Raw genomic sequence first — 15,309 nt, 5'->3', positions numbered from 1 at the left:
ACTTGGTCACATGGTCACCAGAACCTGAACCAGCAAAAGCTCATAGAGTTCCAAGTAGAACAGCCAAGACTGGGCAAAGTTCACAAATGCCTGGTTCTAAAAATTGCTTGAAAATAAGCATTTTCCTTCGATCACTCGGGCATTAAAGTACCCAGGAGTAGAGGTGTGCAGATCAATCGGTCACCAATGGTCCCACCGGTCCGATTGATCTGGCAAAATGGAACCATTTTGCCAGATCAATGGAACCCAATGGAACCATTTTGCCAGATCACATGGTGTCATATAGACCTTAAGCGAAAAATTAGCAGTCAATCCAGGTGATCAGTTTTGGCGATTGGCAGTGATCGGCCCTCACTGATCAGAATCGGCAGGAAAAAACTTAATCGGAGCGTCTCTACCCAGGAGTAACATGATGGTTTTTAAGTTAATACATTTGTTCATTAATGCACTTACATTTGGGAGATTGAAAATGTCTTTCCAGTTTTTTAAAATTATAAAATTAAAGCAATCTCCTGTACATTCTGATTTTATGAGGGATATGTTGGAAATGTTTACGACAAAGTTTATTACTGCATTAATTAAATCGGTGTGTTTTATATGTATTATTTTTGTAATGTACTATAACTGAATGCAATTCTATTTTTATGTATTAAAATGATTTCACCTGTTTCCTGGCTTACATTTATTGTATAAAACATGTGGTGTGACCATAAATCATTTGGTGCGACCGATTAAAAATGTACATTTATTGAATTCAAAATAGAATATCTAGTGTCTGGAGCATAAATATTAACCACTAATGCAGTGTCCTTAAGTGACTGGTATTTATTTATTATTTTAACACATTTTGATAAAATGGTGAAGAAAAAGAGCGGTCAAATCAATTATAAATGGAATTTCACAGGTTTTTTGGGGGGAAAACTGTCATAATTGCCAAAAAAATAAAAAAACAAATTTTTAAATGTGTTTCTAAACACCTTAAATAAATGGAAACTTATAAAACAAATGTTTAGTACATCATGGAAAATAACTTATTTTTAGATAAATCACGGTTGCACCAAATGACATTTTTTAGGACCACAGCCAAATCATATTGATAAAAAAACCCTTGAAAAGGTCTAATTTGAATGTGAAATTATGATTTCTGTGTGCACAACATTTCAAATATTCTAGTAATTGCAATGGATTTAAATATTTCTGACATTTTTAATTTAGCTTGGTGGAAATCCTTATACGTCAATGACCCAGCCGCCTATATTAAATATATATATTATCAAAGTGTCTTGAATAGGAATCAAATAAACACATTTTATTTTTATCACATTTTACATTTCTTATTTCAAATTGCACTTAACATGTCCACTTCAAAAATACACCTGAACAGTGAAACAACAATGTAGTGTTAAATTTAAAGAAGTTGTAGAAAACTTCAAAGTGTTTTAGAAACTAATCCAAAAGCATTCTTTTAGCCAGAATACAGAAAATAATTCTTATTATGAAAGAAGCAATAATATTTGGGAAAGATTTCACTTCATATTCACTGTTACAATATGAAGAGTTTCATGTACAAAATGTCAATATCTGTATATTTTACCCACCTGGTGTGAAACCTGTGCATGTTTAGATGAAAACAGCTGATTTCCTGGCAGAAATTGAAGAAAGACAAAGCTCTTCCTCAACAAATCTGTCTCTCTGTCTGTTTTTAGTTTTTATAGTAACCAGGCTTGAGAAGCTTACATCACACAGATATGTTGTGAGAAATGGACCCATGTTCTTTCCAACTACTGCCGAGCTTCACTGTCTTTTCCATCACTGTTATCACAGTCTTGCTAGATACAATGCTCTCACCACTACCTGTAACATTCAGGTAGCGGTATATTAAAACTAATTCTCTTGTTTTAATGTAAAATGCTCTGTACTAGTGGTATCTAGTGGTATCATCTAGTGGTAAGAAAATTACATGATTACGTCGCTAGCCACTACTACAGCAGAGACACTCGAAGATGGCATTATTTGCAGATAATTAATTCATTTTCAAAAAAAATTCTAAGACCAATTACCATGTTTTCCGGAATATAGACCGCACCATACTATAAGCCACACCTTAAAAAAAAAAAAAAAAAAATGGAAATGTACATACATAAGCCGCACTGGGCTATAAGTCGCTGGTATCTCTTCTGTTCTCGGTTTTCCATAAGGACCCAGCAGAGGGCAGCAGAGGACTGCGTCCTAATGAATCTGCTGGATTTATTAAGGACGCAGCCCTCCGTCTCCAAAGCCGAACAATGGTTTCGCCGAGCTGACATGCAACGCCTCTATTTCCCTCCTGTAGTGCCAGATCGACAGCCCTCAACTTAAAAACTGCATCATATGAGTTTGAAAATATTTCTCTGTCATGCCTGCTGCTAGCATGTGCTTGTTCTAAATGAAAATTACCACATTCTTCTTTGATTTACAATTTTTACTTCCAATGATTCACTTCCTGCTAAAGAGCCCCCTGGTGGCTGAAGAAAAAAGCCACAGAAAAGCCACACCGGGATATAAGCAGCATGGTTCAAAGCTTAGGAAAAAAGTAGCGACTTATAGTCCGAAAAATACAGAAGGTGAAATTGGCTAATTTTCACGGCACACCTGACAATCACTCATGGCACACTAGTGTGCCTCAGCACAGTGGTTGAAAAACACTGTTTTAGAGAATTAAAACCCATCTGTGAATAGATTCTGTCATTTCATCTAATTTGTAATGTTAAATGGAGCATGTTAAAATAATTCTTATTGGGTTTGAAGGGATATTATAGCCGTTGGTGAGGAACTCAATCTAAGAGCTAGCTATTAATTACTCAGCGATACCTGAACTATTTGATATGAATTATTGTATGTGGAGTCTGTTCATTACAGAAGAATAAATCTTCCTGTTTAGATGCTAAAAGAGTCTCAATTTGATTAAAAGTCAATCTGCTGCATTCAAAAAGTTTGCAAATCTGCCACTGTTCTACATGCAAGCATAATCTCTGTAATACAACTTAGCCTTTGCAATATTCTGTGCAAAGGTGAGAATGCTAATGCTATGTTTTGAAATATTATTCCTAACTTTCCTCTCTTCTTTCCTGTCTGTCTGTATGGATAGATATATTTATATAGTGGAAAAAGTGAGTTATGTTAGGAATATATAAACACCAAGTAATAAATCTACTTGCACCATTGGAGGCAAAGATGACTGATTGACTTTTAAATAATTTCTGAAGGCCCATTCTCATTTCTGAAGAAAAAAAAAATGTGGGAAGATGATTTGCAGGAATATTACCATCTAAAAACAGACAGTTTGCCTCTGGAAAGAAGCAACATCCGTGGTTTGATCAGACCCCTGGGATGCAATGAAACGGGCTCTTTAACAAAGCTTTCATTCTGCAACTCTGAACACACGTGTGCACACAAACATCTTTTCAGCAAAAAACCTTCCGATGCCCAAATAATTATGCATTAGAGAAAGTTTTATTTCAGAGAAGGAAATTGTAGAAGGAATATAATTACATTACTTTCTTATCATTATTGGGAATGATGTAGTGTGTGGAATTCTGAATGTGAAGTTCAGAGGGAACAGCAATCCGTCATGTTGTGTGTACTTGTGTCGTGTGGTGCATTTTTCAAGGAAATGCCATATTTGAGTTCACTGGGAGGACAGGTAGTACTTTACTAAAATGAGATGCAATAAAAGCTGACAGTTTACAGACTTTCATTTCCCACATTGATGAAAATAATCGCCTGTTTCAGGGGGTCTGACCATCTGAAGCACAACATCTAATGAAATCTGTACAAGTCCTTTTTTTTAATGCTGACTGTCTGGACATTACATTGAAAGCACTAATTAATCAGCCATGAAAATAAAATTAATAATTCAAAGTAAAACTGAACAATAACAAAACAGAAATTTCCTGCATTTTTATAATTAATTTGGCTCATTTTCTACTCTTGCGCCTATGTCTGAGGTCCTTTTAATATTCCAGGGTTCCTGAAAAATGAAGGTAAGATTATTCTTGTCTCTTGTATGATCAATGAGTGTGAAGATTCAGCACCCTACATGGCTCAAATGGCTTCTGTATAATTAAACAGTCACTGATAATATATAGCCACTAGTGTGCTGGATCAAAGAGATATTTTAGGCTATTTTGGCAGCATTAAACTCAGGTGCTGTAGAAATTAGTTTTCACCAGGCCCTAACACAGACAGGCGTAATAGCACTACGACTGAGGACACTTTCAATTATCTCATGAAAAGTCAGAGGAAGTTACATTTTAATTGCCTCTAGGGTTTAATTGTTTCAGTCACCTTCTGGTTTCTGTAATTTTATACATGTGTGTTAATGCAAAATGAATACAAAATAACTTGGAATTAAAACATGCACTTGCTTGCAGCTTAGGAAACCGAGACAGACCTTCCAGAGTGGAATTACTAGAGAATTAGAAAAAAAAAAAAAAGCATATTGAAAAGGGATTTTCTGGAAGAGTTAATTGTTCCTGTGTTCAGTTAATAAGACTATTTTATAGCACATCATCACAGCTCATAAACACTGGTTAATCAAGTCTCGGTCTCATTTTGGCCATTTACCTAATTTTCACAATGTGCTCTAAAAAATAATAATTGTGTTTTCAGAAAGAAATATTTAGTGGGATATGTGTGTGGTTTTTTTTTTTTTTTTTTTTTTTTTGCTAGTGTGAAAGATTTTTTTCTGCAAATGTGAATTCTGGATGGAAATTGGATAAGAACATATTTTGAGTTTCATCATTTGCTTGAGCCATTAAATCAGTTTTACTGATTCAGTAGCTCCAACAACAGCCACTTCTAGATAATAGAAAAAATGCAGTGGTGTTTGATGTTCACTGCAAGCGAACACCTCATAAGGTGCTTTTAATTATGTAATAGCAACCATGAACTACATACATTTTTTAATTTAAGACAGTAATTATATAAAAATTGTACCCTGTTGCAATTGAACAAACCTTACCAGTTTGTTCAATTGCAACTTACATCACATACATACTCTGTCAGTCTACTCTCATTGAGTGCCCCTCATGCTCAATGTGAGCTTAAAGTTAGGTAATATGTAATTTCCAGACACATTGTGTTATGCTATAGCACAATCAGGTAGCTGCTACTTTCCGTTGTTATAAAATGTTGTATATATCAAACATGACTTTGAAGAAATTTGACTCCCCATTGTAACATCTTTAAATTAGGCCTCTGTTTCTTTAAGAACATAGTGCTCTTTCCGACACTCTGCCTTCAGCACATCATCATAACAATGCTTTAGCCTGTTTATAATCATGTTTTAGAGTTTGGGAAAAAAAAAAAATCTATGTTAAAACTGCATAATTTGAATGTCTTTTTTTTTAACCATGACAGACTGATGTAACTGGAAACAATGCAATGCACACTTTGCTCAGTTCTTTTAGTGTTTCAAAAGAAACATATTTTCTTTAAAACACCTTCACTGTTTTTTTCCAAATTGGTGTAAGAATCCTGTAAAATAAAAAAGTGCTTCCACAGATTCAACAAGACTGGCAAATTACATTGCATTACCATTTGACACTTGTAGCAAAACCTTACCCTGACAGATTTGTAAATATTGTGTTTGTTGAAAGTGCTGGAATTGGCAGATTTGGCAAATTGACATTCAGACAATGTGAAACTGCAGGCTTGACAGACAGACATGTAGCTGTCAGAGTAATCTTTTTGTACTTTGCAGCTGCAGTCTGCTCAGACAAGAGCACATGAATGTCCCTGCATTCATGCTTCTCTGAGCCACCCATGCAAATCCTGCCATGAGCCCTCAATTCAAATTCGAATCGGTTTTATTTATACGAGGCCAAATTGTAACATCATCTCTACTAGACATAGCTAGGTCACAACCTCATCGTATTAAAGAAAGAAACCTGCCAATTTCCCCTTGAGAAAAATTTTGGCAACAGTGTGGTTAAAAAAAAAGAAGCTTTTTCGAATAGCAAAAATCTCAGATAGGACCACAGCGGGTGTCTCACCATCTGCCTGGACCAGCTGGGGAAAAGAGAGCAGAACAGAAGAGCATATTAGAAAATAACCCACAATAAAAACATACAAATCCCTTGCCTGGGTTCATTTATTCTCTCTTATTTCTTTTTTCTTCTCCAATTATGACTAAAAGTCAGTCTATAAGAATACAATATAAGCCGTCTCTGCTGGGTTTCAATTTTACTAGGACTTTTCTCTTTAGCTTGACATAAGGACTCTGTTTCAGAGTTATACAAGTAATTCAAGCACACATATTGTGCCTGCGTTATGGGGGAGAAAATCCTTGACTAGCGCAGGTGTTCATTGTTTACGGAAGCTGCTATAATTAGCACAGGTAAAAACATATTGTGCCTTGTTTTCTTCAACATCCAGTCTCATTGGAGTCACCCTTTTATCTCTTGGGTCACTAAAGGAAGACGTTGGCTCTTCATTACTTTCCAGAAGTCAAAGCAACTTTTTTGTAAAGAGGTTTTCGCATTTACACTTAAAATTGGTTCTCCATTGCATGTTCATTTAAGAATGAATGATAAAAAATATAATATCATTTAAACCTACCATTGCATTTTAATTAAAAAAACATTTTTTGTGCACGTACGTTTTGTGTCGTAGAACTGTGGACCATAATGTTTTTGCTGTTTGTTTCGACAGATTAGATTTTATCCTGGGCTTTACTCATCTTTGCTGAACATTTGAGCTGTAAAGTTATTTGTCATGTGTTCTTAAGAGGAACTAAAAATAACTGCCAGCACAAACATTTAACTACATCAGTACTTTCTGCTGTCAGTCATCCCGTTAATACATTGCACTGAAAAGATCTCTGAAGCTTTTTTTGAGTTTTATAGTGGTCTGCATATAATTTCACCTTGCCCTTTGCTACCGTAAGAGTCATATGATACACTTGAGGCAAAAGCACAAAGTCTTTATTTCTTCTAATTAGGTCATCAGAAAAAGCGCTGCCGGTATCTATGCACTTGGAAAGCAAAGAGCAACATGCCGAAAGCTCAGTGTGTTACTTATATGTTGAGCTTGATTTTGTGTCTCTGCCTATACTTGTATTGATAAGAAAGGGATTGGTACAAGCAGCTTGATACGGAAACATCTTGGCAGGACTTCCACATGTTCTCTTTCATAACAACCCTGTTTCTGAATTTTAGCAGGACACTAAACACATGGCCAGGTGCACTGATTCTGCTTCAAGGACTCTGCTCCTGTCAAGATGGCTTAGGTCCAAGCTTGGCTATGACATCACTACTAGCAAATACATTTTTTTTTTTTTTTTCAGTGTTGGCACACCATCAAAATTTATTTAAATGTACTGCCACTTAGTTTCAGCCTTACCACTATACACACTGAATTTCTCTAACACTATGCTGAAATTCTTGTTATATATGACACGCTGTTATTTTGTCAAAACCCTCAATTCTTATGTTATATTTGATGTACTTCTAAGGCCGAGTTTAAAAATGCTATATATTTTGTTACGACACTGGATTGAAGAGATCTAAAGATACATACTTACAAGGAAATGTCACAAAGGTATTTGCAGATTATAAGTGTGTGGAGACGGCCATTTAGTGTCTATTAGTTTTGAAATTGGAGACAGACTTAGTCCTACAATGGCAATAATGAGTAAATAGTGTCTGTCTGAGTCAAATTGGCATCGCATTCTCAAAGATGAAAGCTGTTTACACAGACTTCATAAAAAAATACCATTTGCTGAAAATGAATGCTAAGTTGGAGTGGTGGAGGAACATGGCAATTCTCACTGCTGGTTTTTATTTAAGGTAAACTTTATCTTCCCTTTAAGTAAGGCCTTCTAGATGTATTTGCCTTTGCACTTAAAATCAGGTAAATTATCCAAGTTGTCCTTAAAATTATTTGGTTTCTTTTTAATATTCGCCATACAAACTATATGATTTCGATTAGAACATAGATACACAGATACTTTGCCAGGGGAATAAACAGAACACAAATGAATTAACTTTGCCAGACCCAGACATGTGGATCTACTTGCACAATGCAGCACTGCACTGAGAAATCTCTATTTTGCTCGGCTGTTGAGCCCAGGGTGATACAAAATGTCCAGGGGGATGGAGGAGGAAAATGAGATGGAGGATCTGGGGAGCACACATCTTGTTATAATCACAGAGTAGAACAGTATATTTTTGCAGACACCTTAAAACAATTTGAGACTTTTTTTTTTATCTTAATCAATGCTCTTTGTTTCCCCCCTCTGAATAATTCTGATAAAGGGCTTCTTTAGATCTTTTTGAAGTGAGGTTCTTTGAAGTTATCACCTGAGTTTTGTGGATCAGCAGATTGAGTTTGCTCTGATAATGTTCAAACGACTATAATATCTGGAAAGTGCAGGAACATAACATTTTCATCGCTGTTGCACAACAGAGAATCTGATACTAAATCCAAATCCATTTTTGGGGGGAGCTAGCGCGGACTAGCAGATTATAAAGCTGCCAGAATTGACTACCAGCTCTACATAGGAACATGATTGTCTGACTGGCAAAACCTTTTTAAAGAAACCTTTTTGCAGAAAACCCTGTTCTAAAACTCTGAATGAACCCTTTAACTGGTTGCGTCACTCCGCTATTACTGCTTAATGGATTCCCTTTTGCCTGTCCTGTCTTTCTGGCTTAAGAGAGAACAAATGCTCCCATCTTCTGGACTTAGTGGGGCATGTTTGCATCTACTTGTATTAAGTGCAATCTACTGCTTGATTACTGTGACAAAAAAAATGAAATAGCTCTTGTAAAACAGTTGCAAAATATTGAAATTTATTCACTTTTATCATTTCTCAGTGTTATGCCATGCGAGCTGGAGTTGTTTTCTCAAACATTAGGCACCATTAATAAGAAGGTGACGCTGTTCCACAGCATAAACGGCTACAAATGGAGAACCTACCAGAGCTACAGACTCTAGTAACAAACATAGCTTTCATCTTTTATATAAGCAGATCAAAATAAAAAAAACAAAAAAAATAAATATCTCTACATCTTTTATAAACACTGTTTCAAAACATGACTAAATTATTGAAGCCCTGAGTTGCGTTTACTTAGTTAATTTCCTCATCCCTAAAGTTATATATACAAGTTGGATGTCATTTTTTTCAGACATGCGTCAAGTCCAAATCTGAATAGGACTTATTCAACTGGGCAAGAGCTATGAATAAAACCTAGTTCTGTCCTCATTTCCAGTTATGACGAACGTAAAAATACCATAAAGTTTGCCTTGTGAAAGACTAAACTCAAGTAGAGCATTCCCTCCATCTTTGTGTCTCACTTCTTTCCCTTTTTCACATTCAATCACCTTTTCTCTCTATGTGTCCTGTTGCCCGGGTAACTGTAACTGACTGAGACCACAAGGTTTAAGGAGCATAACAAGTGCTGAAGGGAGAGGATAATAGGATAATCTTTTTTTATTTATTTATTTTTTTCATTTACGTGCTCTCAAGTCCTTGTATGTCATTATAGGAATGTTTTGTAGTAGTTATCACCATATTAATGAAGATATTCCTAAATGAGTGTGTTTACATGTTTTATTAACTCAATGTATAGAAATTTACTGAAAAAAAATCAAGTTTACATTTCAGTGACTTTAGAAAAATGATTCTTTCAACGTCCAGGGAAATTTCTACCCTTCTTGAGCCAGAGGCTGGGAACAAGCACAAGAGTTTATCACACACAGGGTGGCTTGATAGGATCATCACAAATATGGAAAGAGCGATTGCCTAAATATGTTGTGTTAAAACTGGATCATACATAATCTCAAAATGAAGAGAAAAGAACAGCAAAATAATATATTACCATCTGTCTATACAACTGTAAATATTTGTAGCCTGTACGTTTTTCTTTTGTTGCTCAGCTCATCATTACACATTATGTTGCTCTGTTTAGTTTATCCATTTCTTTTCTGTCATTCTTTTTTTTTGTAAATGCATACATCCCATTGGGAAAAAGTCACTTTCATGTCTCTCTCTCTCTCAAACTGTTGTTTGCCTTCCAACAGTAATCAGAATTATCTGATTCTGCAGAATGATAATCGCACATATCTGACCTGAAGTGGGTAGAATTGCGCTAAGCCCTACAGCACTGTCTGTTGCTAAAGATAGACCTTTGAGCCACTGTGGTTAATTTATTCCCTTCTATAAGTTAATTTACATGTTACATTGTGTCCTCCACATTTGTTGAAACCAAAGCAAAAGATTTCATGGTATGAGAGTTTCTACGCAACTATAAAATGGATAATATGGTCTAATTGCTAATCAACAAAAAATTATTCTCGCTTTCTGAATTTTTGGGAAATTTCTGTTTCTTCCTAATAAAATTAAGATGGCATAAGATGCATGCAGAGGCTGCGTTATTGGTTTTAAGAGAGTACATTTAGAAACCAGCAGGAGAATAAATGCTTATTTTCCCACTGTACATTTGTTTTCCCTTTTTCAGGCTGGTACAGCGAAAGCACTGTGAAGGCCTATTGTAGCTATAGTGTTTCTTATTATTCCTTTCTGAAATGAAGTGGCTTTTTAGAGGCCTGCGGATATAGAAACGCACCAAATTAATGCATCAAGCGCACATGAAATTTGACTATATCATTGGAATTGAAAGCGGCGTGGCCAAGCTGCTCAACAGTTTGGGTCCAGTTTTCACATATATCATACGATCTGCTCCGAATCGTACATGGTGTATATTAATCTAGCTCTTATGAGATATTTGTGCAAATATTTGGTGGGCATGGTGTATTCCTCCTCTTTATTTTATGAATAAATATTAAGTTTAAGCATTTAGACCCTTTTGTGAAGTTTGATATCCTTGCCTTTAAGCTACATATGGATCAGACTTCAACTAGCTAGACATCCTTTGCAAAATATTATTGATTTGTTTTATTTAGTTCTCTTCATAAGGCTCTTTCAAAGTCAACTGTCAAAATTTTAAACAAATGTTAAATTAATGAGCGTTTGAGCTGCTTGTTTTGCCCTCCTCTTAACACTAATGATAGCAGATGGGAACTGGAAGCCGCCATCAATGATTTAAGAACTAAATTGGGAACATCTGTGTCGTTGGAAGTGTGTCTTTGAAGAGGTATTCAGACCTTGTCATCCAGTAGAATCTTATGAAAAGATTCAAGACGGGAACATACTTTTTCACTTAGATTTTTAATGTAAACTGTTTGACATTAATTGCCTTAAATATGTTTGTCAACTTGCCTTTGAACTGGAGTTGGTGTGCTCTGATATGTAGACCAGAAGAAGGAGGCTTTGATGTGGTAAAGTGCAGGACGGAGGACAAAAGGGACTTTTTGTTGGACCATAGTTTGAATGGACAAAGGCTACACTCCTCTTTAGCTGCTGCCTTTCACTGACAGGTCCACTGTCACAAAGCTGTTGCGGTAGCACTCGGCCGACAGCTGCAGGTCTCACTTCAAGATAAATGAAAAGGGCTATTACAAGAGCCAAGTTCTGCGCTGCCTATGGTAGAAATACACAGGCTCATGTAGAGACTAGCACATAAAAACACCTATAATGGCACCTAACTCCATTTCACCCAGAAGCTTTCCACACAAGAATATGCAACAGAGAGCAAAGTCATTCATTTCACAGATTTAGATTTTTTTTTCTCCCTCTTCTGTTAAATACCACACAGTTGTACCTTACAGGAACACCAGAAGAACAAGGCAATCTTTGTAAACTTCAAAAATAATGTTTTGAAAATATAGTCCGCAAGTAAAACGGGGAAGCAAATCAAGTATGTGTTCCCCATTATTTCCCCACTCATTGCCCTTTGCAAGTATGCACTATTGTCTGCTTGTCTATACTTGCACCTTAACAAAAGCAAAAATCCATTTTCTGGCCCCTTTTCTCCTCAGCCAAAGCATGTTTCTCAATCAAAGTCACCCCAAGGGCCTCATTGTCCAGACCCTTGCACTACCTTGTTATTATCAGCCTTGGCAGTCCTGGATTGAGCTCTCGTGACGCAACTGCAAATATTGACATTACCTTTCTAATCACATTTCGTCCCTGGAAATGTCAAAAAGAGGGAGTGGGGGGGCCAGGGCATATTTGCTTACAGTTGACATATGCGGCTAGAATGTGAACCCTATTATTTGTCTGATGAAAGAGCCATAACATGGTTTGGGTAGATGTGTTGGGGTCTGCATGTGAGGGCAATGTAATCTCTCCTTTTTTTGAGCAATGCTAAATTAGCACAGTAATAAGGAAGCCATGCTGCATTTTCATAATACACCAGACTTTATCTTAAAAGTGGTATGACGCCATCTTCTTTTCTTTTTTTTTTACCTACCATAGTTATTTACAACTTTTTTATTTTTTTTTATTTTACTGTTTTAAAAATTCTTAGATTTCATCAATGCTATAATTTTAGTATTTGTATGGTAAGGTAATTCACGAGAGATTGCTGTGGTCTGCTATTTAATTACTTTGGAATATGCAAAACTTCCACAGCCATAGGCCATGATTTAAAGAACGACTCACTAATGCTTATTTCACCTTAAGGAATACAGTGTTTTTGTAGAAAAATAAAAACAGACTGTGATGATGTGACTGTTTTCATATGGAAATGTAAAGAACATTTACATATGGCTAAACTTGCTCATGGACTCTTAGACTCAAAGCCTACTGGGAATCTGTGGTATTTTTGTACTAGTGTATTCATTATGTTCATGCAATTTTGAAAAATTGTAAATGTTGTTCATAGCTTCGCACATCATATTACAATTTAGTGCTTAAGTGGGTGATTGAAAGCAGGACATTCATATTGTTTCATTTGTCTGCTTAGTCTTTACATTTTCTCTCCATTGCCATTAATCACAAAGTACTTTCTTAAAAGTCTAAGAAACTGAAACATTTTTTATAAAAGGGATCTTTTGGAATGATACCTTTTTTAAAAAATGGCTTTGCTCTGCAACTGCTACATATTTATAAACATCCTTCCCTACAGAGCTGAAAAGTAATCATCATAATGTATGATATCAATGCAGAGTCCATCCTTCACTATAGGCCCTGAGTGTCGAGAGCCTAGAACAAGCCTTGTTGTTTTTCTGTCTAAGAAAGGAAAGTCGTGGGTGTATAGGGCATCGGCTACAGCAAGAGAAACCCTGGGAGAGAATTATCAGGTAGGCGGGAGAACTGCACTGGCGAATCAACCCTAACTGTTATAATTCAGAAAGCCAGACCTCAAACTAGCACTATCAGCCCTTAAATCATTTGATTCTGTGTGATGGAGAACTGTGGCCTGTAAAAGGGAAGGACAGAGATGGAGAGTAATGAAGGGAGAAGACATGAGACAATGAAAAAGGCATGAGATAGGAGTGAAAACTGGAAATGTATTAGTTTCCCTGGCAAGAGGGACAAAATGTAAAGGTCAACATTTCATTTTTAGCTAAGATGTAGAATTTTATTCAGCTTTCAATCATATTATAATTAGAGTTTATGATTAGGTTGGGGCCTTCAGTCATTTTTAGTTTCTTAAGTTATTTACTGGCTCTTGGGGAACTGCTGGGGGAACTTAGGTGCTTAAGTGAAAAATGTTGCATTTCGACAAAGGTGGAGGAATACTGGCAGCACAAATTGAACATCAAAGGACCAATTAGCTAGGGGAAAAGTGTCATGATGGGTTATTAAGTAAAAAAAAATCAGCTGTCTAACTCATCATTATGTAACAAATGTTTCAAAACACGGTGTATACAGTCTAATCTTCCTTTGTAAAAGAGATACAACATTGCTGATTGAAATTATGTCTCCACAATACATTAAGCTTTTTGTCAGATTTCAGTGAGCAAAGATATTAAAAAGTGCTATGCATTTTGTATTACCCTTTAAAACTGCAGCATGTAATTTTTATAAACAATATGTTATTTCACATTTGGTACAACTCTAACCATGTCGTGACTTGAGACAGACAATCTGTGTAAAAATTGAACTTCTCTGCCCCCCGTGGCTCTACTGCCACCTGCATAAATGCATCACGCTCATTTACTTTGGATGGGGACGGGGCCGGTATCTGGGCCTTGTGTCTGATCCAGGTCCAAGTTGATCTGCTTCTCTGCTACTGCAGGCAGTGTGCTTTTCTCCACAAAGAAATTAAGGGAACCATCTCCTGGGTTCAGGGACGGGTTGCACCTCTGGGGAGGCGATACTTGGACCTGGGAGCATAAAGTGTGCCTTGGCCCCCAGGCTCTGTCGGGCCTCTGCTGGAGTTGGTGTGCCGTCGGGACTCGGGTCTCTGTGTCCATGGTGGGCTCGTGACTGCAGTGTTGGCGACTAGGGGTTCCTCATGAAACCCTTATAAAATTCTTATGGAAGAGTCTAATAAATACAATCCTTCTCAAAACCACACACACCCACAGGGGTTTAGATTCAGGTGTTTTTCATTGATACATTATTTTAGGCAGTAGTTGCTACTAAATACATCACGTATTAACTGTGTACTTTTCAGTGATGTTATAATTGTTATATATTCATTTATTGTTATTTCCGCTGGTTTTTTTATTTTGTTGTTTGTCTTTAGGCAGTTGTTGAAGCAAACTGCCCAAGGGGTATTGACTCTTGACGCTTTTCTGCTTTACTCCTATCTTCTTATTTTCCTTTAAGCCTTTTCCCCATTTTCTCTCTGTTTTCCTTTCTTTTCCATCTCTGTGTTGGATAAAAAAAAAAAAGAAGAAAAATGTTTATATATATATATAAATATATATATATATATATATATCTATCCATTTACGCCCTTGTCCCTTAGTGGGGTCGGGAGGGTTGCTGGTGCCTATCTCCAGCTAACGTTCCGGGCAAGAGGCGAGGGTCACCCTGGACAGGTCGCCAGTCTGTCGCAGGGCAACACGGAGACACACAGGACAGACAACCATGCACACACGCACTCACACATAGGGGCAATTTAGACAGACCAATTAACCTGACAGTCTTGTTTTTGGACTGTGGGAGGAAACCGGAGTACCCGGAGAAAACCACGCATGCACAGGGAGAACATGCAAGCTCCATGCAGAAAGACCGGGGCAGAAAGACTGGGGCGCATATATATATATATATATATATATATATATATTTATACTCTGCTTAAAAAAATAAAGGGAACACTTAAACAACACAATATAACTCCAAGTAAATCAAACTTCTGTGAAATCAAACTGTCCACTTAGGAAGCAACACTGATTGACAATCAATTTCCCCTGCTGTTGTGCAAATGGAATAGACAACAGATGGAAATTATTGGCAATTAGCAAGAC

General features: G+C 36.6%; 1 protein-coding gene and 1 long non-coding RNA gene across 3 annotated transcripts in view; one reads left to right on the top strand and one right to left on the bottom strand.

Annotated features, from left to right (window-relative positions):
* astn2 (astrotactin 2) overlaps positions 1–15,309 on the top strand; it is a 270,497-nt gene that overhangs the window by 48,670 nt on the left and 206,518 nt on the right. The gene's annotated exons all lie outside the window — the stretch shown is intronic.
* The window catches only part of LOC103473833 (uncharacterized), a 119,757-nt gene continuing 109,137 nt past the window's right edge, over positions 4,690–15,309 (bottom strand). The window contains exon 5 of the long non-coding RNA XR_001777146.1: positions 4,690–6,051. This is a non-coding gene — a long non-coding RNA (uncharacterized LOC103473833). The remainder of the gene's footprint in view (positions 6,052–15,309) is intronic.

Source organism: Poecilia reticulata, linkage group LG12 (assembly GCF_000633615.1).
Source record: "Poecilia reticulata strain Guanapo linkage group LG12, Guppy_female_1.0+MT, whole genome shotgun sequence".
Lineage (NCBI taxonomy): Eukaryota > Metazoa > Chordata > Actinopteri > Cyprinodontiformes > Poeciliidae > Poecilia > Poecilia reticulata.
The sequence above is the reverse complement of the archived record's forward strand: the minus strand, read 5'-3'. Positions and strand labels throughout refer to the sequence as shown.